The 22,377-nt window shown below is 36.0% G+C and overlaps 1 pseudogene; it reads left to right on the top strand.

The window, feature by feature from the left end:
• The window catches only part of LOC107844303, a 90,974-nt pseudogene extending 68,856 nt beyond the window's left edge, over positions 1-22,118 (top strand).
• Positions 22,119-22,377: the final 259 nt, after the last annotated feature.

A 22,377-nucleotide genomic window follows, 5' to 3' on the forward strand; every position in this document is an offset into this window, starting at 1 on the left:
CAAGGTACAATTTCACTGAACGACTGTATTGAAGTTCAATAAAAAAAATTCCCATCTTCACTCACATCTTCACTGATTTGAGGTAAAAATTTATTTCATTTTCTACGATTATATTTATTGTACTACAAGAGTTTATGGACGTGGTCTATTTGGCGGTTTTTAGTTGGTGCATCTTGTGTTGTTTATCATTTCTTAAACCTTTGGTCTTAGAACATAGTAATTGTAGCCAGCAACATAGTAAAAATCATTATATTTCTAACATCGTTAAACCACTCATTGATATGCTCCATTGTAAATCTATTTAATCTAAAGAAGATGCTCTTTCTCATGTGACTTTTTGTATATTTTTATGCTTATGTGACTCCACTCTTACATATTTTATTTTAGTAGTGGATTTAATAGCTTGATATTACGATTCCCTTATGGTGTAAAAATTAGGTTAAAGTTCCTTTCCTTTGGCATTCTGGCCTTGATGTGATCTTAGAGTCGTACTGATGGTTTTTATTTATTATGTGACTCCTGCACTTGATACTGATGTTACCATTGTTACAATTATTACATTGATTATTATTGATTCTTACATGATAGATGACTAGACTAGCGCTATGTAGATAGTATCTCCTTTGTTGCAATTCTTGTTTGTTGTCTTAAACGTCCATGGGTGTTGGTTGGTTTTTCCTTCTATTAGCAAGGGTAGTTTGGTTGTTAAAAAAAGTCATAGGAATAAATATTTGGAATTCATGGTTCGGTTGTGATTCTAGCATTGGCAATTCGTTTTCTTGGCCCGATCTTAAGACCGTTAAGTTGAGGTTGTTCTTTTGGTTTTCCTGGTTCATCATCTGGTAGTAATCTTGATGTCGGTGTTATTGATGAGATGGGTACTCTATTTGTATTTTTATGTTCTTTGTGGTCTAGTTGGGCTGAGGTTGGCTCAAATAGGGGAAATCAGTAATTTCCCATTTTGAGACTTGTTCGGCCTTTATGATTTTATGGGATGCTTCATCATGGTAGTGTATGTATGTGCATCATTTGTTGATAACCAAATTGGGCGTCCATTGGGAGTAATTATTTTTTGCCATCAATTGAGTATTGATTCAACCAAATGCAGGCAGGGTTGTTCTTTTATCAACATGCACTTTCTTTTTATTTTCTTTTTTTAAATTCTTTACCCCATCTACTTTTCTCCCTTTTAAACTTTCTTTTTTCTTGTTTGTGAATCTATCACATGGATTGGATCTCTTTCACTGATAAAGAATTTTTTCTTTTAATTAAAATATTCTATTATTGCTGCTGCTTTACTATGCTGTATTGAATCTCTTTGTTTTCTTCTTGTGTCCATTGCATAGTAGCATCTCTAAACAAAACTGTTATTATTTTGTTTCTCTTGTTTTTGTTCCTCTTCACTATTATTATTGTTGACATTCTTTTATAGATGGAAAATGAAGATCATACATAGATGTATAATAGAACTTATCCTAACCGTGTAGGGTTGAGAAAGAAATATAAAGCTGGGGTAGCTGGACTTATTACTAAAGCAATGACACTTAATGATTTTGTTACTGAAGGGACAATTAGTTTTCCTTGTTGGAATTGCAAGTGTTGTAAGTTATTGAGTCCAGATGTTATTACATTACATCTTTATAAAAAGGGTTTTATGTTGAATTATACTGTGAGGATAGCTCATGGAAGGAGTAGTGCTGCTAATAAATTTTCTTTTCTGAATTATGTTGAAAGTAATAGGAGAGAATATTGTTGAAAGTTCATGATATAGTGAGATGGTCAGGGGTGTTTTTGGGACACACTCAGGTGCTTAAAATGAACCAAATGATGAGGCTAAGCACTTTTATGAACAATTAAAAGAAGCTAGTCATCCATTGTATAAAGGATCAGTGCATTCTAAGTTATCTGTAGTCGTTCGTTTATACTGATTATTAAGTCAGATTATTCAATTTTTCAAGAGGGCGTGAATTCTATCATTGGACTACTGAATGAACTTAACCCAAATAAACTTTATTTCGAAGGTAGGACTTTCATCAGAGAGGATTCACTGTTGCGAGAAACGTTGCATGTTATTTTATAAGTAGGATGCAAAATTAGAACATTGCAAATTTTTTAATTAGCCTCATTATAAGAAAGTCACACATGCCAATGGCAAGAAGGTTCCTATGAAGTCGAGACATTGCTTACCCCTTATACTATAATTAAAGAGGTTGTATGCATCAATGAGCTCTGCTCCTCACATGAGATAGTACTATGAAAATAATAGACCACCTGGTGTTTTATGTCACCCAACATATGGAGAAGCATGGAAGCATTTTGATAGTGGGTATCCGGATTTTGCTAGTAAACCAAGAAATATTAGGTTAGGATTATCTACTGATAGATTCACTCTATTTTATGTCTCAGCTACCCCATATTCATGTTGGTCAGTGTTTGTGACTCCTTATAATCTCCGCCTGAATTATGTATGACAAGTCAGTATATATTTATAACTCGCATTATACTAGGTTTCCGCAATCCAAAAGTTTTGATTGATGTATATCTGCAGACATTGATTGATTAGTTGAACTTATTGTGGCATGAAGGCGTCAAAGCATATGATGTATCCATGAAACAAAACTTTAGATTGCGTGTTGCATTGATGTGGACTATAAATGACTTTCCTGCTTATGGAATGATGTTTGGGTGGTCGACACAGGCAAGTTAGCTTTCCCATGTTGTATGGCAAACGCAAAAGTATTCACTTTGAAACATGGGGGTAAAAACTCATGGTTTAATTGACACCATTGATTCTTGCCAATCCAACATAAGTTTTGGAGAAATATGAGTGATTTTATGAAGACTAAGTCTGATTTTGAGGAGCCACCACCAATTTGTCATGAGAAAAAATTTGGGATAGAGTGAGGAATCTGCCCAAGGTAATAGAGTCTCTACCATCCAGGATACCTGATAATGGTGTTACACATAACTAGACTAAATTAAATATATTTTGGAAGTTAGATTACTGGAAGGACAATCTTCTGCCTCATAATCTGGATGCCATGCATATTGAGAAAAACTTCTTTGACAACATGTTTAATATTGTGATGGATGTAAGTAACAAAACAAAATATAAATTGAAGGCCAAGATAGACCTAAAGGAGTATTGTTGGTGTAGTGAGTTGTACCTGACATACTTAAACAACAAGATTTAGAAGCCCAAGGCTGGTTACATATTCACTTTTGATGATAGAAGAGTAATATGTGATTGGGTTAATAATTTGAGAATGCCAGATGGATATGCGTCAAATTTATCTAATATGTGATTGGGTTAATAATTTGAGAATGCCAGATGGATATGCGTTAAATTTATCTAGGTACGTTGACATGAAGGAAGGGAAGTTGACCTCTATGAAGAGCCATGACTATCATATATTCATGGAGTCACTGATGCCAATTGTATTCAGTGCATTTCCCTATAGAATGTGGAAGCCCATAACAGAGATAAGCTTATCTTTCAAAGATTTATGTTCTAACATATTAAAGGAGGGCAACCTATGTTTGATGGATATCAACATTCGCTTAACTTTAAACATGTTTGAAAATTTTTTCCTCCTATTTTTTTATGTTAGGGAGCATCTTCCAATTCACATTGTGCGTGATGCACGACTCAGAAGAACTGTTCAGTGTAGATGGATGTATCCCTTTGAGAGGTATTGACTTTTAACATTTACCTTCATGTTTTATAATTGAATATTATTTCATCTAAAAGATCATACTATGCAGGACTATTGGCAAATATAAGCAGACCATAAAAAATAGATCTCGGATTAAGGGATCAATATATGAGGCTTAGTTGGCTATAAAGACCTCTTAATTTTTTTCATATTATTTTGAACATGATGTACCATGTCTGAGGAACCGACCTAATAGGCATGGTGATGGAGACAATACAGATCTTTCAGTACCACCATGTTTATTATTCAATTAACCAAGTAGAGGAAGTCCAAAAGTTGGTCCACTACGATATTTGAATAAGGTGGAGATTAAGTGTAACGCCCTGAAATCTACTTCCCAGGACGCCACACGGTGCTACGAACTACAAGTAGTCCTGAGCTAACCCTGGCTGCCTTCTAACACATCTGAATGTCAACATAGGTTAATATAAGTATAAACCATGATGAAATGTGGAAAACTATCTAAATATATCTGAAAGTACTAATCTCATCAATCTGATTAAACAAATTCTGAAAATCTGAATACTAACTTAAAGGTCTAAATCTGAATCTTATGGTCCGGCAAGCCTCTACTATCTGAATCTAGAGAGTCACTGGGACAAGCCCTAGCTGACTCAACTGTCTAAAATGCATAAAGATATATCTACTAGTAACTTGAAAATCTGAATAACTAAACCCTCGAAATAATGAGGACTCACCAACTGGAGGGATGTAGATAAGATGCCCGAAGATCAATCACGTTGCTGAGACTAAGGAACTGTAACTACATTATGAGATAATGTAGCACATAGACATATATGTAAATTAGTACTTTGATGATGTACTAAGTATATGAGGGTGTATGCAACAAGTAAATTATATCATCACAGTTTATAAATCATGCATGCTAAACGTAAATGACACATAGTTCGAGTAAATCTGAAATACTGAAATCTGAAATCATATAAAATGATGCATATATTCTAAATCTTATGAGTCATTACACTTAGTTCTAAAAATTTGTATTCTCTTTTGGTTCTCAAATCATGTAAGCTACATGAAATCTGAAGCTCATTCGGCATAGTAAATACTTTATCTCAAAAGTTGTTTTAAGAGTAGGGAACTTCTATTTGTGAGGTTCTTCTAACCAACATGTACATCATGTGAGAATCCATGGTATCGCACTACTAGCCACCATAAGGTTAGGGCTGTTTTACCCTTTCCATCGGAATAGAACAATCTCATCTGAATGATCATAATCTCAGCCATCCACGTAGAAGTGGGAATATGCTAAATCCTACATTAGCACGTAGTTCTAGGGTATGAAACCGTAGTAACATACCCATATCGGTGCTAAATACTAATCCCAATATCATTCTTAAAATTTCAAGAAAAATCCACTTTAAAATAATCTCATGGTTTATAATGAAACCAACTGTAAAATCTATAATCTCAATTAGCAAAGTGGATTTCAATCTATTGTGAGCAAAAGGTCAAATCTTTCTCAATAATCGCAATATAATCTAATCATAGGGTGCTTATAGCACAAAAATTCTCAAAATCACAATATCAAGTAAGGCTTAATGACCCATATAGCAATCTCATAATAAAACATCTAGAAATCCATGTTTGATAACATAACCTTTTATAATTCATCATAAAATCTGTAAATTTCAGTAATGTGCATAAAATATATTCATACTCATGTAATTCAACTTCTAAAGCATTGAAAATCTCATAATCTCATGAATAGCAATATGGGGTATAAACCCAACTTCAAATTCATTGGAAAACGTATAAAATCATGTATCTTTGTAAATAAAAACATGTTTTAGGTACAAGGATAAAAGGATTGTCCTTGTTGAAACCCCACATACCTTAGATGATAAACTAGATACACAAGCTTGATTTTTGAGACTCTATTCGTACTCTTGAATGAAGATTCTTGAAGCTCTGGGTCTAGGGATCTTAAATCTTGAATCAATTTGGAGAAAGGATGGTAGAATCTTGAGTTTCTTGGAGATTAATGTTGAATACTAGGGTTTTGGATGAGAGTAATTTTTATGAAACTTAGCATATAATGCTTCTAAAAATGTTTTAATCTCGTGTTTGGACGGATTGGGGGTTGGGGAAAAGTCCAAAATACCCCCTTTTAACTTCTGAATGAAACTGGGAAAATGAACTGGGGCTCGGATTTTTAGCTTGGTATGACACAACATAATCGTACCAAGACATTGGAAAATGCCAACTGGGAACTAGGCAGACTCCGCGATGTGGGGTCATCACGGTGCCCCTTTGGAATGCCATTTTGGCACATGGCGCCATGTGTTGTTATTGCGCTGGACCTTTGGAAATTTCTTAACGGAAAATTGGCCCTCTCCGGAAAATTAGGAATTAACACTGCTCCACGACGTGCTAAGTGTCCAAATGATGGTGTTTTACGACTAGAACTTAAAATAGCCACAACTTCGTACCCAGTTATCGAATTAAAGTGAATCTTATATCGTTGGAAAGCTTATTCAATTTCCTATATAATGGAAAGTTCAAATTTAAATAATTCCTCTTAAACTAAACATCATTTAATCTAAAATCTAATCCTTGACATTTTTCACGACGAGTTTAAGTTTGGAAAATCGCGGGGTGTTACATTAAGTCAGCTACAACACCTGTATTATTAAACTTTCCCAAGGACATACGGTTTATAAGTGAGTATATTTATATGAATGACAATCATTCAAGGTCTATCTATGCTTTAACTATTGGAAGTCATAACTTTGTCAGACAGCTACTGCATGCCTTTACACGGGGATGCCATTGTTTATCCTATGTTTTTAGTGTGGTTTAGAGAATATGTAAGTGTAACTTAAATATTTAACATGATTTACACTTTTGTTCAGTCTTATGTATATTTAAATTCTAATTTTACTTGAACTTTTTATAGGTTCATAATCCACTTAATTATGATCCAAATGACCAAATTTTACGTGATGTATCTTGGGGACCTGATTCTAAAGTCAAAAAAATTTCTAAGTACTCTATCAATGGGTACAAATTTCATATAGAAGAGATCTCAAAGGGCAAGAAATCCAGAAATAGTAGGGTTTGGTTTAAAGGTGATGGCGGTGTTGATTATTATGGTGTGCTGCATGAGATTTTAGAACACGATTATCATGTTTTTTGACCAAAGAAAAAGTTGGTTCTCTTTCGTTATATGAGGTATGATCTTATGCCTAGGTTAGGGACAAAGGTCCACCCTCAGTACAAAATAGTCAAAATTAAGCGTAAAAGGAGTATGGACTCTATGATTCATTTGTCATTGCACAAAATGTGAAATATATGTATTACGCTCCTTATAATTTGTGTAAGAATAAATTTTCATGGCAGGTAGTTATAAAAACAAAGCCCTGGGTAGAGTTAAAGTAGAGGATGCATTGGATGTAGTGTATCAGAATGACATTTCAAGTGTTGAAGGAAGGGTGGACGATAAAGTAGAAGGTGTGTTATAGCCTGGGAAAGGTCTATATGAAGAATTAGATCCTTTGAACTTAGATTGAATATTAATGATTATGGAGAAGGAACATCCGAGCCAAATAATAAGGAAGATCCAATGATGAAAATGAAATAAGAGAGAAGAGTTACTTGATTAAATTGAAACAAGTGATGAGGAAGAATCGATGGATGAATATGAATCAAGTGATGTGGAAGAATTGATGAATGACTATGAAAAAACAGATGAAGATTGAGTTGTTATTAATAGTAGTGTGTAGTAATAGGGTCTTGAATTGTAGTTTAGCTACTGCTTTTTGTTATTTTACTTGACAATATAGTGTCTAAGAACATTCAGGTTGTTAGATTAAATAGCAGTGATGAATTTCTATAGTATTTGTATGTTGTCTGTTTTATTCAATTGGTACTACTGAAAAGAACTATCCATTTTATATGTGCAGAGGTAAAAAACTTTTCTTCTACATGAACACTTGCTATAGTATTGTTTCATTCGTTCGGTATTGTATTTGTTTCCTTTTTTGTAAGAATTTCTTGTTTTCTTGGTAGGAGGATTGTGAGGACATACGTGGAAGAATTTCTTGGTACAGTTTGCAGGTCTGTCACCTTTGCCATGCTAGTTGACCATTGGTTTTTGAACTCTTGCATTTTTAGCCAATGTTTCTTATCGAAACCATGATATCTAAAAGAATTTCATATTGATTTAAAATGCTTACTTTATTTTGTCCATGTTTTCATTCTTTTGCCTTAAGAGGTTCTTAGTTGCATTACTTGTATTGATATGCCAGTTTCTCTTTTCCTTGACATGTTTACGAGGTTAACATAAATTCTTTTCATCCTGATATTTGTATATTTAGACCCAAATAGCTTTTACATTTCAAGTTGCAAGATAAGATGTTAAAACAATTGGTAATTGCTTTCCAAAGGTCATTGTACAGGAAGTTTTTAATACATTAGCTATATATTGAGAACAAACAGCAAGAGTGTTATTCATTCATGAATTGCTTATTCATTGTAATTGATTCATCAATTGAGGCAACAGTTCTTTGGAGTACTATAGAAAAAGGTTGGATTGGGTATAGTGTGACTGGCGCTTTGTGGTTGTTGGGCACTTTGGGATGGCGCTACTTCAAAAAGAAAGACTGGATGGTACTAATGTCTTATGTAATCCCATCTTAGTGGCAGCTTTTTTTTGTCAAAGAACTGATTTCAGTGAACATATGATGTACAATTGTCAATTTTTGAGAATATCAGTGGCCTGGACCTCATTGGTTTTTTTATTGGCTACCAGTTTTGCAACGGTGAAGAATTCACCTGCACATGGTGTCATAGTTCTCTTTTCTTATTAAAAGCTATCATAATAGCAGTAGCTGTTCTTACCAGAAAAAGGGGCTCCAGTAAAGATATGATTTATAGTTGGTTGTTATTTAATTTAATGGTTATCAGGACATCATTGGTTTTATTGATGGCTAGTTCTGTACCAGTTTAAGAATCTAGCTTCGTACCTGATGGTCGATAACACTGGTTGATAATTCATTCTTGTAGTGTGTCTTAAGCCTTCTGGACATTAGCTTTTACTTTATTCAGTCTTCATAGCATATAGAGAGGCATGTAGGATGTCCCATCCACAAGTAAAAGACAAAGGTGTGGACAAGCAAATAGATTAGGTGGCATTTTAGCCTACATTTAAGAACAATATTGTTGAAGCACAAAGTAAGCAGTCACTAAACAATAACTTTAATATTACTTTACTAACGGTGTAGCATTTCAGTCTGTTATATTTGCATGGCAGGAATAAATGTGGATCTTAGAGAATAGGTAATGCTTGTTGGATTCTAACTCTCTTAATGGAGGACCATATATATAGGAAGTGGTGTTAACATACTGACAAAGAGTAGAATTAGGACAAGTTCATCGCCCTGCTTTCTTAAGCTTGTGAAGGAGTCAGTGAATATGTCCTACCCTTTGTAGCCAATATACCAGGGACATACTTTAGAGCTTCACCTGATTCACAATGAGTTTTGGTGTAAAGGGCTCAACTTTTCACAAAGTAGTCTAGTATAGTACTTTTCACAAAGGAATAACATAATCTGAAATAACAGGCCTTCTGGAACAAAAAAGGCTCACCACAGCACAGATCACTTCTCTGTTGGATACTCTACTGATTAGCCAGACCCTTAGACTTGCCTCCGAACCTGGGAGGTAGGGGGTCAATACAGATGTACTGGTACGCAGAACAAATCTAAAATAAGAATTTATATTCAACATATATGAGAGCAATTTAAAAATAGTTCATAGACATATCATATAGTAAGAAATCTCATGGGCATTTATGAAAGACTCTGAAAGAAAATCCTCTGAACTCTGAGACATTCTTTGTTTTACTTCTATGCTAGGTGGTATACCCTACTACTCTGATATTCCACGGGCCATATGGAATCCACCATTAACTCGGCGGGGAAGCCTCTAACCCAAGTGTGCCGCAAGGGTTGGAGTCTCTGACTCTGCTACGCCACACGGTTGTCGCCAGCGTAAAATAATATACCCTGATTGGCAAATCACGGTTTTAGGCTAAGAATTACTTGAACTCTAGCCCTCTTCAGGAAACCACCTAACTCTCTTTTTGCCTAACTCTCTTTTTGCCTATTTTTAACTCTTTAAGACATGCATTCTCTACAAATATACTCTGAAAACTCTAACTCTGTTATGGCATACATTTATATGGTATCATCATACCATGGACTTGCAAGTCACATCTGTTAGCCATTATTAGCATATAATAATCTCTGTTTCAAAATGTAAATCTAGGATCACCATATCAATAAATAATTTCAAGAAACTCTTTCTTAAAGCTCATATAAACATATGCAAGAAACTCTCTATTTCACCATTTCAAATACATAAGGTGGTCATGTTAAGGATATCAATCAGTTGCAATTCTTTATTTTTAAGACAAAGACAAAATCATAATAAGAAACTCCCTCTCATCATCATCAAAATCATGTTAAATACTTAAACATTGAAAAGATCCCCTTCAAAACATTAAACAAGCATCTTAAATCATTCCTAACAAGTTCATAAACTCTAAATCATCAAAGAGAGGGAATTCCAAAATAATGCTCTCTATCAAATCTTCAACATCATACAGATTCATATAGTTTTAAATCAATTTAAAGGGGAAAGTCCTAAAGACCAAAACAATAATATCATCAACACACCCAAGATGCGAAATTTAAATCATAAGTTTCAAAACCCCTTTAAAATTCATGCTTGATAATCTTTAAATCATGTTCTAGAGTTGATAAGCCCAGGTAGTTTTTAGGATAAACCCCACATACCATTATTTAGGAAATTAATGGATGATTCTTAATCCCCACGTCTTGGGGATTCCAAATCTTCAATCAATTTCTAAAACCCACGGTTGAATCTTGAGTTGTTTGGGTTTTGTTGTTTGAAACCCTAATGAGTGTTCTTGATGGTTTCTGATGAAAATATTAAAAATGAAGTCATTTGGGATTAAAATCCTGTGTTTAAGATGATAAGGGGATGAAAAATAACCAATATTCCCTTAATGAGATGGAATAAAAATATAACTGGGAGCCCAATTTTATGGACCACCGCGACGCGCCACGATTGCGGTAGCTCACTGGAAATTGACGAATGGGATTTTTAAGGTCACTGTGACGCGGAGCCATTTTGTTGTCCCATTGGTTGCGACCTGGAACTTATGTATGACGAGCCACAATCGCGCTATGCTACTATAATTTGACAATTTCTAAATATGCCCATTCTACAACGCACCAACCACCAAAATGATGGTGTTTTACGATTAGGAGTTAAATTAGCCATAACTTCTTGCCCATATATCGGATTTGGGCGAATATTATATCAACGGAAAGATCATTCAATTTCCCACATGATAAAAAGTCAAAATTATATATGGTTTAAACTTTACTCACTCTGGAAGCCAAAACTAAGACTAAGTCTCTTTGACACTATTCTAGTCATTTAAATCTAAGAGCATATTACCACGAGCAAACGAATGTACGATTTTATGGGGTGTTACATTATCCCCCCTTGGGATCATTCATCCCCGAATGATGACACGGAACACAGATAAGAATGATTTAAGGTACATTATGTCCATAAAATAATAAGAAAAGGATTGTACCTTCCATTTCGTCATTCACCGGATTAAATAATTCTGGGTATCTATCTCTCCTATCATTTTCTTATTCCCAAGTTGCTTCTTCAACTTTTTGATTTTTCCACAACACTTTGACCAAGGTTATTTCTTTGCTTCACAGTTTTCTAACTTGGTGATCCAAGACTGCCACGGGTCTTCTTCATAGGATAAGGAGTCAGTCACTTTAACCTCCTCTACAGGCAACACTAATGAATGGTCTCCAATACATTTCTTCAATATGGATAGGTGAAATACGGGATGAACAGAACCTAAACTTACAGGCCACTCTAACTCATACGTAACTCCATGTATCCTTCTCAAAATTTGGTACGGCCCTATATAGCGAGGACTCATCTTACCTTTCTTCTCAAATCGCATAACTCCCTTCATAGGGGAGACTTTGAGGAATACCCAATCACCAACCTCAAACTCTAAGTCTCTTCTCCTAACATCAGCGCAGGATTTTTGTCTACTCTAGGCTATTTTAAGTCGTTCTCTAATAATTTTCACGTCCTTCATCATATGATGAACAAGATCAGGCACGAACAACTGAGTTTTACCGACTTCATACAACCTTACCAGTGATCTATATCTTCTCCCATACAAAGCTTCAAATGGAGCCATCTTAATACTGGCATAATAGTTGTAATTATAAGCGAACTCTATTAACGGCAAGTGATCTAACCAGATACCTTTGAAGTCAATTACATAAGCCCTCAATATATCCTCAAGGGTCTGAATGGTGCGCTCAGTTTGCCCATCATTCTGAGGGTGGAAAGCAGTACTCAAGCTCACTTAGGTACCTAAAGCCCTCTGAAAAGAGCTCCAAAACTATGAAGAAAATTGTATACCTCTGTCAATTACCCAAATAAAATCATACTAGTTTTGGGACCTCGGAAGTCTCGTAATGAAATCCATATTGATCATTTCCCATTTTCATAAGGGCAAGGCAATCTCTTGGGAAGTACCATCAGTCCTCATATGTTCTACCTTAACAGGTTGACAGTTCAAACACTTGGCGACATAGTTAGCCACATCGTGCTTCATATTATTCCACCAATAAATGGTTTTTAGATCATGATACATCTTGGCAGAGCCTGGGTGAATAACATACCTCAATGTGTGAGCTTTATCAAGGATTCTCTTCTGCAGACCATCCATATCTGGCACACACAATCTACCCTGATATCTCAAAATACCATCACCACTAATTTCAAAAGACATCACCTTCTGTCGATCCACATCTTTCTTGATCTACATCAAGATGGGATCTTTGATCTGCTTCTCTTTAACTTTCTCATAAAGGGATGATTTAGCTATCTCATGAACAACAACCCCTTCATTTTTGGAATCAAAGAGTCGCACTCCAAGATTTGCTAGTCGGTGAATATCCTTAACCATCTCTCTTTTCCCTTCTTTAACATGAGAAAGACTACCCATAGACAACCTGCTAAGGGCATCGCCTACCACATTTGCCTTGCCCGGATGATTATGTATGCTCATATCATAATCCTTTAGCAATTCCATCCAGCGTTGTTGCCTGAGGTTTAATTCTTTCTACAAGAAAACATAGTATAAACTCTTGTGGTCAGTGAAAACATCAACATTCACCCCATAAAGATAATACTGCCAGATTTTAAGTGCAAACACCACGGCCGCTAACTCCAAGTCATGGGTAGGGTAATTTCGCTTATGCACCTTCAACTGCCTGGGTGCATAAGCCACCACCGTACCGTGATACATAAGTACACACCCAAGTACCACACGGGATGCATCACAGTACACATTAAACCATTTTGTACCTTTCGGAAAAGTCAAAATAGGAGTAGTTGTTAACTTATCTTTTAACTTCTCAAAACTATTCTCACAGGAGTCAGACCATATGAACTTTAACTTTTTCTGTGTAAACTTAGTAAGTGGTGCAACTATGGAAGAAAAAATCTCTACAAATCTTCTATAATACCCTTCTAAACCCAAGAAACTCTGAATATTGGTTGGAGTCGTGGGTTTTGGCCATTTTCTCACTACCTCAATCTTCTGGGGATCAACCTTAATCCCATTACTAGACACGATTTACCCCAAGAAAGCAATAGCATTAAGCCAGAATCTGTACTAGGAAAATTTCTCATACACCTTATGATCTTTGATAGTCTGAAGGATGATTCGGAGGTTATTGGCATAGTCCTCCTCACTCTTTGAATAAATCAGAATATCATCAATGAAAACTATAACAAACAGATCTAAAAACTGATGGAACATCCTGTTCATAAGATCCATGAAGGTTGCAGGGGCATAAGTCAACCCAAAGGACATGACTAAGAATTCATAATGACCGTATCTAATTTGAAATGTTGTTTTAGGAAAATCTGACTCCCTAACCTTCAGCTGATGATATCCCAAATGAAGGTCTGTCTTTGACAAACATTTAGCACCCTAAAGTTGGTAAAAATGATTATCAATCCTAGGAAAAGGATATTTATTTTTAATTGTGACCTTATTTAGCAGATGGTAATCTATGCACATACAAAGGAAACCATCTTTCTTTTGTATGAAGAGTACAGGTGCACCCCAGGGAGAAACACTAGGACGGATAAAACCTTAATCTAGAATATCTACTAACTGCTCTTTCAACTCTGCTGGAGCCATTCTATATGGTAGAATAGAAATGGGATGGGTATCTGGCAATAAATCAATGCCAAAATCTATTTCTATATCAGGCTGTATTCCCAGGAGATCATATGGAAAGACTTCTGGGAACTTATTTACTATCAATACAGATGGAAAGAAAGGACTTTTAGTATTAGAATCATTAACCCAAATAAGATGGTACAAACAACCTTTGGAAATAAGTTTACGGGCTTTGAGATAAGATATGAAGTTCCCTCTAGGCGCTAAAAAATTTTCCTCCCATTCTATCACCGTTTCATTTAGAAAAGAGAAAGTGACTCTTCAGGTTCTATAATTTAATGTGGCATAGCATGAATGAAGCCAGTCCATCCCTATGATTGCATCAAAATCAAGCATGTCTAGGCCTATGAGGTCTGCCACTGTATCCCGGCCACAAATAGTCACCACAAAGTTTCTATACACCCTCCTAGCCACCACAAAATCCCCCATCAGAGTGGAAAAAAATAAAGGCTCAGCAATCATATCGGGTTCAAACCCAAAACCAACAGCCACATAAGGGGTCATATATGACCAGTTAAACCCGGGATCAAGTAACACATAAACATCACAGGAAAAGATTTTCAACGTGCCAGTAAGGCCTCTACCTCTTGGTGGTTGGTTAAGGCATACAACCGGTTGCAGCAATTTTAAGCGGCTGAAATGGCACCCTTCTAAGGTGGTGGTGATGCAGAAGAACTAGCCTGTGGCTTGGCTCCACCAACATTCCCCTTTGCTGCAGACATTCTCTATGGATATGGCCTTGCTGGCCGCACAAATAACACACCATAGCGCCGAACTGACATCTCCCTGGATGATTCCTCCCATATTTCTCACAGTGCGGGTTTATCTGAGAGGTCTGACCTATACTTCCTTGAGACTGTAATCCCTACATCCTCAGCTCCTGCCTATACTGAAAATCTTGAGAGAGCTATCCAACTGGGGTCTGGTCACCGGGGCACTGGCTGCAGACTACGCATTACCCCAATTCTTCTTCTTCTTCTGCCATGTGTTACCCCAATTTCCACTCTGCTTCTGACTTTAGCTCTGGTCTACTGTTTTGTTGTCTTTGCTTGTCTGTCCTTCTCTCTAGATTCAGTGATCTTCTTTTTTATTTTCCTCAACTTACTACATGTGGACTCAAAGTCTTGCAAAATCCATGTCCCGGCTCAACATTGCTCCCTGACATTTAAACACTAAGTCATCTAAAAGGCCTGATGCAAATTTACTCATTCAGTCTCTCATGTTACTAGTCATCTCTGGAGCATAATGGGAAAGTTGGTTGAACTTCAGAGTGTACTCCTGGACACTTATCTTTCCCTAGTTTAGATTCATAAACTTTTAGGCTTTGCATCCCTCAACTCGAGAGGAAAGAACCGCTTGAGGAAGCCTTCCACGAATTCGTCCCAAACTTTGGGCTCGGTATAATCACTTATTGAATGTTCCCACTCGTTATACCATTGGTTTGCTACATCCTTAACCTAGTAAGCTTCTAAATCAATCTCCTCTACCTCATCTACATGGATCACCTTAAAAATCTTCTCCATCTTATCCACAAACTCCTGTAGATCCTGTTCTACCTTGGTACCAGTAAATTTGGGTGGGTTCATCCTCATGAACTGGCCCACTCTTGTAGCCTAAGACGTAACAGATGTAGACCCAATATCTTCCGACCATTGAGTCTATGTGGCTACCAAATATGCAAGCATGTGAATGGACTATCTGAATTCTGCATTACATACTTCTCTCTCACGAGGCTGAGTGCGGTTAGTCCCCATATAGGGAGCTCTGGGTTGCCTAGAGGGGTTGGTCTGAGTAAGTGAGACTCCCGGAGTAGTATCAATCTTCGAAGTTTGTGCTCTATTTTGGGTCCTCATCCTGTGAGTGGGACGGACCTCATCTGTCGGAGCATTCTGATCGTTAGTACAACGGGGAGGTATGATTATTTTTCTGAAATAAAAGAGATCACAAATTAGAGGGCAGATTAAACTCGAAAGCACGAACTAAATTACAAGGAGGGGAAACATTCCTAAATGCCTAGTAGCCTCTTGCTTATAAGAGTGGCGCGCTACACACCTATAAACAAGATTCTACCCAACGCAATTTTGCAGATACCCTGGGACCATGAATCATGCTCTGATACCAATTATTTCATGACCTGAACTACGGCTTGGCCGTGATGGGCATCCCGAACCATGAAGGCCCGAGCGTCCTACTCTATCTGGTAATCATGCACAGTATTCACATAATAAAAGGAGATGTAGAAATATAATCTGATACAGAAACATGGTCATACTCTGGATTTAGTTTAACAATATGGAATGAAATCCATACTAAACTGAACAACATTTAGAATAGTTTGCAAAATCTCTACTACATGAAAATATAACAACTATCTGAAAGCTAGGACAAGGCCCCCAGTAGACTAAAACAAAGGAATAATATAATCTAAAATAATAGGCCTTCTTGAACAAAGAAGGCTCACCACTACACAGATCAATTTTCTCTAGGATACTCTACTGATTAGCCAGACCCTTAGACTGAGCCTCTTAACCTGGGAGCTAGGGAGTCAACACACATGTACTGGTACATAGAGCAAATCTAAAATAATAATTTATATTCAACATAAATGAGAGTAGTTTAAAAATAGTTCATAAACATATCATATAGTAAGAAATCTCATGGGCATTTCTGAAAGACTCTGAAAGAAAATCATCTGAACTCTGAGACATTCTTTGTTTTACTTCTGCGCTAGGTTATACCCTAAAACTCTAAAATACCACGGGCCATATGGAATCCGCCATTGACTCGGCAGGGAAGCCTCCAACCCAAGTGTTCCGCAAGGGTTGGAGTCTCTGACTGCTATGCCTTATGGCCATCGCAAGCATAAAAATAATATACCCAGATCGGCAAATCCTAGTTTTAGGATAATAGTTACTTGAACTCTAGCCCTCTTCACTCAACCATCTGACTCTCTTTATCCCAATTTTTAACTCTTTAAGACATGTATTCTCTGAAAATATACTCTAAAAACTCTAACTCTGTTATGGCATACATTTATATGGTTTCATCATACCATGGACTTGCAAGTCACATCTCTTAGCCATTATTAGCATATAATAATCTCTATTTCAAAATGTAAATCGGGGATCACCATATCAATAAATTATTTCAAGAAACTCTTTCTTAAAGCTCATGTAAACATATGCAAGAAACTCTCTTTTTTACCATTTCAAATACATAAGGTGGTCATGTCAAAGATATCAATCATATGCAATTCTTTATTTTTAAGACAAAGACGAACTCATAACAAGAAACTCCTTCTCATCATTGTCAAAATCATGTTAAATACTTAAACATTGAAAATATCCCCTTCAAAACATTAAACAAGCATCTTAAATCATTCCCAACAAGTTTATCAACTCTAAATCATCAAAGAGAGGGATTTCAATAAAAATGCTCTCTACCAAATCTTCAACATGATACATATTCATATAGGCTTAAATCAATTTTAGGGGAAAATGCCTAAAGACCAAAACAATAATATCATCAACACACCCAAGATGCGAAATGTAAATCATAAGCTCCAAAACCCCTTTAAAATTCATGTTTGATAATATTTAAATCAAGTTCTAGTGTTGATAAGCCTGGGTAGATTTTAGGATAAACCCCACGTTCCTTTAATTAGGAAATTAAAGGATGATTCTTTATGCCCATAGCTTGGGGATTCCAAATCTTCAATCAATTTCTAAAAACCACGATTGAATCTTGAGTTATTTAGGTTTTATTGTTTGAAACCCTAAGGAGTGTTCTTGATGGTTTCTAATGACAATATTAATAATGAGGTCATTTGGGATTAAAATTCTATGTTTAAGCTACTAAAGGGGGGTGAAAAATACCCAATATATCCTTAATGAAATGGAATAAAAATATAACTTGGAGCCCAATTTTATGGACCACTGCAACGCGCCATGATCACGGTAGCTCACTGGAAATTAACGAATGGGATTTTTAAGGTCACCGCGATGTGGAGCCATCGCGTTGTCCCACTGGTTGGGACCTGGAACTTCAGTGCAACGCGCCTCAATCGCGCTATGCTACTGAAATTTGACAATTGCTAAAAAGGCCCAATCCACGATGCACCAAGCACCAAAATGATGGTGTTTCATGATTAGGACTTAAATTAGGCATAACTTCTTGCCCGGGTATCGAATTTGGGCAAAATATCGACGGAAAGCTCATTCAATTTCCAACATGATAAAAAGTTGAAATTATATATGGTTTAAAGTTTACTCACTTTGGAAGACAAAAATGAGACGCAGTCTCTTTGAAACTATTATAGTCATTTAACTATAAGAGCATATTACCACGGGCTAATGCATGGACAATTTTGCGGGGTGTTACATATACACTACCACCACCACCTGTTACCACAACTCTTCAACCAACTACAACAAATATTCCTCTCCCTCCTAGATCAAATATTTCACTATCAAATGCATTTTTCATACCTCCACCATTTTACTAGTTCCATACCTCTTAATCCCAAAATAGTCTTCATTGTAGCTCTTCATCCGTGCATTCGACATCATCCGCATCAAGCCTTTCTAGATTGAGAGTTGGAGGTCCTAACACACCAACATCGCCATCCATTGATAGTGCTACAATGCCTAATGCTATAGTAGCTGCTTAGAATTTGCAATTTAAAGAGGTATTAGAATATGACAATGTTGGGAGGCTACGAATCGTCCCATATTGTGATGGGTAAGTAACCTTTAAGTTTTCCTTAATTTTTAGAAGATATGATGATGGTTTAATGTAATTTAATTGCAGGTTTATTCCAGCATATGCCGTCGGGCATATGGTTATAGAAGCAATTAAATAATTTTTCAAAAAACCGTGGAATAGTTGTTAGAGATTCCATGGTAAATTAGAATTGACATGTGGAACCTATTTATGGTATAAGCAGTTTTATAAGCTATGAATCTCATTGACTAAAGATAGTTTTTCCATTGTATCCATCAACTCATTTTATGAGTTTATATCAAACTATTTTGCAGGCAAAGTGTTCATGGAATGATTGTCGTGCTAATGAAATAAACTGCATTTTTTGGTTGAAAGAAGCTCTACAGATCAAAGAAAACTTGTATGAGGCCCGAAGGAAATTGGTAAAACCTGGCTGGTTGAATGATGAAGTGTGGACTCAGTTCTTTATATTATGGGACACTCCTGAATATAAGGCGAAAGAGGGTCCGAGGAAAGTCAAATCGAGCCTTTGAAATGGCTGGCTTGCTGCACACCGGAGTTTAGATGAGTTTCGCTACACACCAACGAAGACTGGTACTATTCTTGTCCAACCCCTTTATCCATTTACACGTGATACTTTGAGTAAATAATTTGTTGTTGTTATTGTCGAATTTGTGTCTTTTGTAGCTGCCATGTATTGTTATTGTCGAATTGGTAATTGGAACGTATCATCGATTATGAAAGTGTGTTAGGTTTAGAAAGTATCATTTTCACTTTGGCAAGCCTCTTTAGCGTTTCATTATTTTTCTTGCAAGTTATGTTTGCCTTGTGTCTTTAACCTATGAATCCAAAGATTGTGCTTTCTCTAGTAGAGTACAAATGTATGTCCAGGAACCATTTTTCAGTGCATAAAATTCATTGATGTTATATCTAGACATGGCAATCCTGAAGAATTCATAGTCATCACTGGTAAAGTTATAAGCCAATCTATAAGTAGATCCAACATAATTTTCATTGTCAGTATTACTAGTGTCATTTCCCATTCATTCATCATCATCACTAGTACTAGAGTCATCTTCACCAGTACTATAGTCATCATTACTAGAGTAATCTAGCAGCTTTGTTGGCTAGCTTCTTTCATGGAGTCGCCTTTCCACCAGTGAACTTGCGAGTTTTTGGTTAGTTTGAATGCTTCAGAAAAAACAAAAAGTTTACGGAGAAATACTAGTGCTATGCTGCAATGAAATTCTGTATTGGAAACATCTGTGTCTTGTTATAAGGATTTGTTGTGTGATATTCCTTATGTTATCTTCGACACATTGCTTTTCTGTTGCAACACAATTTCTGCTATGATTTGTTATTACTGTGGATTTGATTGAAATCTACAATCTAAAATATTCAAGTAATGTGACACGAGTATTTATAGCTTAATATATGAAGCTATGCACAAGGAGATTAAATTAAATCAATATCCTAGTTTCTATGTTCTATTCATTGAAACCCAAGTGCAATTGTGGGTAGACTCCTTTGTTTCTACTAAATAAGAATATGGTGTGCTGGAGTTTGACAGTACATCCACAATTAAGATAACTAGAAGTCTTTAACAATAAATGAATAGGGCATACAGGGCTTTCAGACTGGAAGTCTTTAACAATAACTGGAAGTCTTTAACTGGAAGTCTCTTATTCCACATGGCATACAGGGCTTTTGTACAGGACATTTTGAATAGCAATGCTCTTGAAGATCAATGAGAAAAGGTTGTATGTATTGAAAACCAGCATAAAATTGTAGTTATATAGATTCTGATCATGTTGAGAAGTTGTGGTATATTCACAGTAAGTGAAAAGCTGATATCCTTTTTTGGTCTATACATTATAGCATGTTTGCTCTACAAAAGAAGATGCGTAAAAAGAACTGAAAGTATCTGAAACGTAATAAAGATAAAAAGTAAATTGAATTTGATGACAAAAGAGAACAAAAAAAAAGTACAGTATCTTTGGCAGCACTTCATTGTTGCTGCATTGGCTATAACACTGTAGTTCTCGAGTTACCAACAATGCAAACTTGGCTCCTGTTAGCTTCTAATCATTTTGGTTGTGTCATATTTAATCTCTTCTTGGCTATATTGTATGTGCTCCCTTCTGGAGATTTGGCTGCATCTTCATCACTTACATAATCTGAATGAGCTTCTCTTGAATCAATGGATTCTGTATGATAGCTCCCAGTTCATATTCGGCAGTATGACAGCTCCCAGCTCACTGTTTCTGTATGACAGCTTCCAGCTCATTGTTTTGTACAGTATCTTTGGCAGCACTTTGTTATTGCTGCATTGGCTGTTACACACAAGTTCTCGATTTACCAATAATGCAAACTTGGTTCTTGTTATCTTCTAATCATTTCGGTTGTGTCATATTTAATCTCTTCTTGGCTACATTGTATGTGCTCCCTTCTGGAGATTTGGCTGCATCTTCATCACTTTTATCATCTGTTTTTGCTTCATATTTGATGTTTGGTGAGTGATGACAAAAGTTAGTACACGAGGTAAATGAAGTGGATGAAAATCTTTGAGATATCCTGGTTGAAATCTCAGCCGAGACATGATTAGGTCACTTTCCATTTGTATAGGCATACTTTTGTTGATGAGAGTGATGATAAACTTTCCATGTTCTTGAAGTCCAGACAGTATGGATGGTGTTGATATGGCCTTAATAGCTGAACTTTTACAGTAGCATTGACCTGTATATGGGTAAATTTTACAAAAATTCTTAAATAGGGGAGTAGATGTACCTCTTCCTAAGATCTTCGAAGAGACACATGAGAAGAAAAAGTCAAACGATACAAGAGAAGAATGGGTCGAACCGGGTGCTAAAGATGCATATGTAAGATAATAAATTTTATATATATTATTTTTTTATTATTTTACTTAGCTTGTTTATAATGGAAATTATTTTTCTTTCATGAAGGATTTCTAAAAACCATTGAAAATTGGCGTCAAACCCAACTTTCTTCAGAGGATGGTACCCTGGTCCAACAATCGTCTGCTGATATGATTAGAATACGGACAACTGTGACAGGTGGTCCAAAGAAGGGTAAAACATACGGGCTTGGAGTTAACCAATCCTCTAGTAGTTCCTCCCTAATGTTGCCCAACTACTGTTATTTCTCAAAATGCGGAAGAAATGGAAGTGATGAGAACAAAAATTGAAGATTTGATGCAACACTATGCAGTTAGTGATGCCAAATTTGTCAAGTTCGAGGCGTTAGTCAAGAAGCATATGCTACAAGTATTTGAGGATGTGGAAGATAGTGAATCAGATGATTAGATTGTAGTGGTCGGTTCTTATTTATGATTGCGACATTTAGTCTTAAGCTATTAGAATTGGTGTTTGTTTTTTATTGTGATGTTTAGACTTGTCTTGAAATGCTTAAACTGTTTGATTCCGCTATTTGTTTTGGATGTTTCAAAGTGGTTGAATTTTTAGATTTCAGTTTTATTTGTAATTTTTAAATTCTAATTTAACATGAGAGGGTTTTTCAACTGGAATGATTGGGAATAATTTATTTATTAAATATTTGTTTATC

Source organism: Capsicum annuum, chromosome 9 (assembly GCF_002878395.1).
Source record: "Capsicum annuum cultivar UCD-10X-F1 chromosome 9, UCD10Xv1.1, whole genome shotgun sequence".
NCBI lineage: Eukaryota > Viridiplantae > Streptophyta > Magnoliopsida > Solanales > Solanaceae > Capsicum > Capsicum annuum.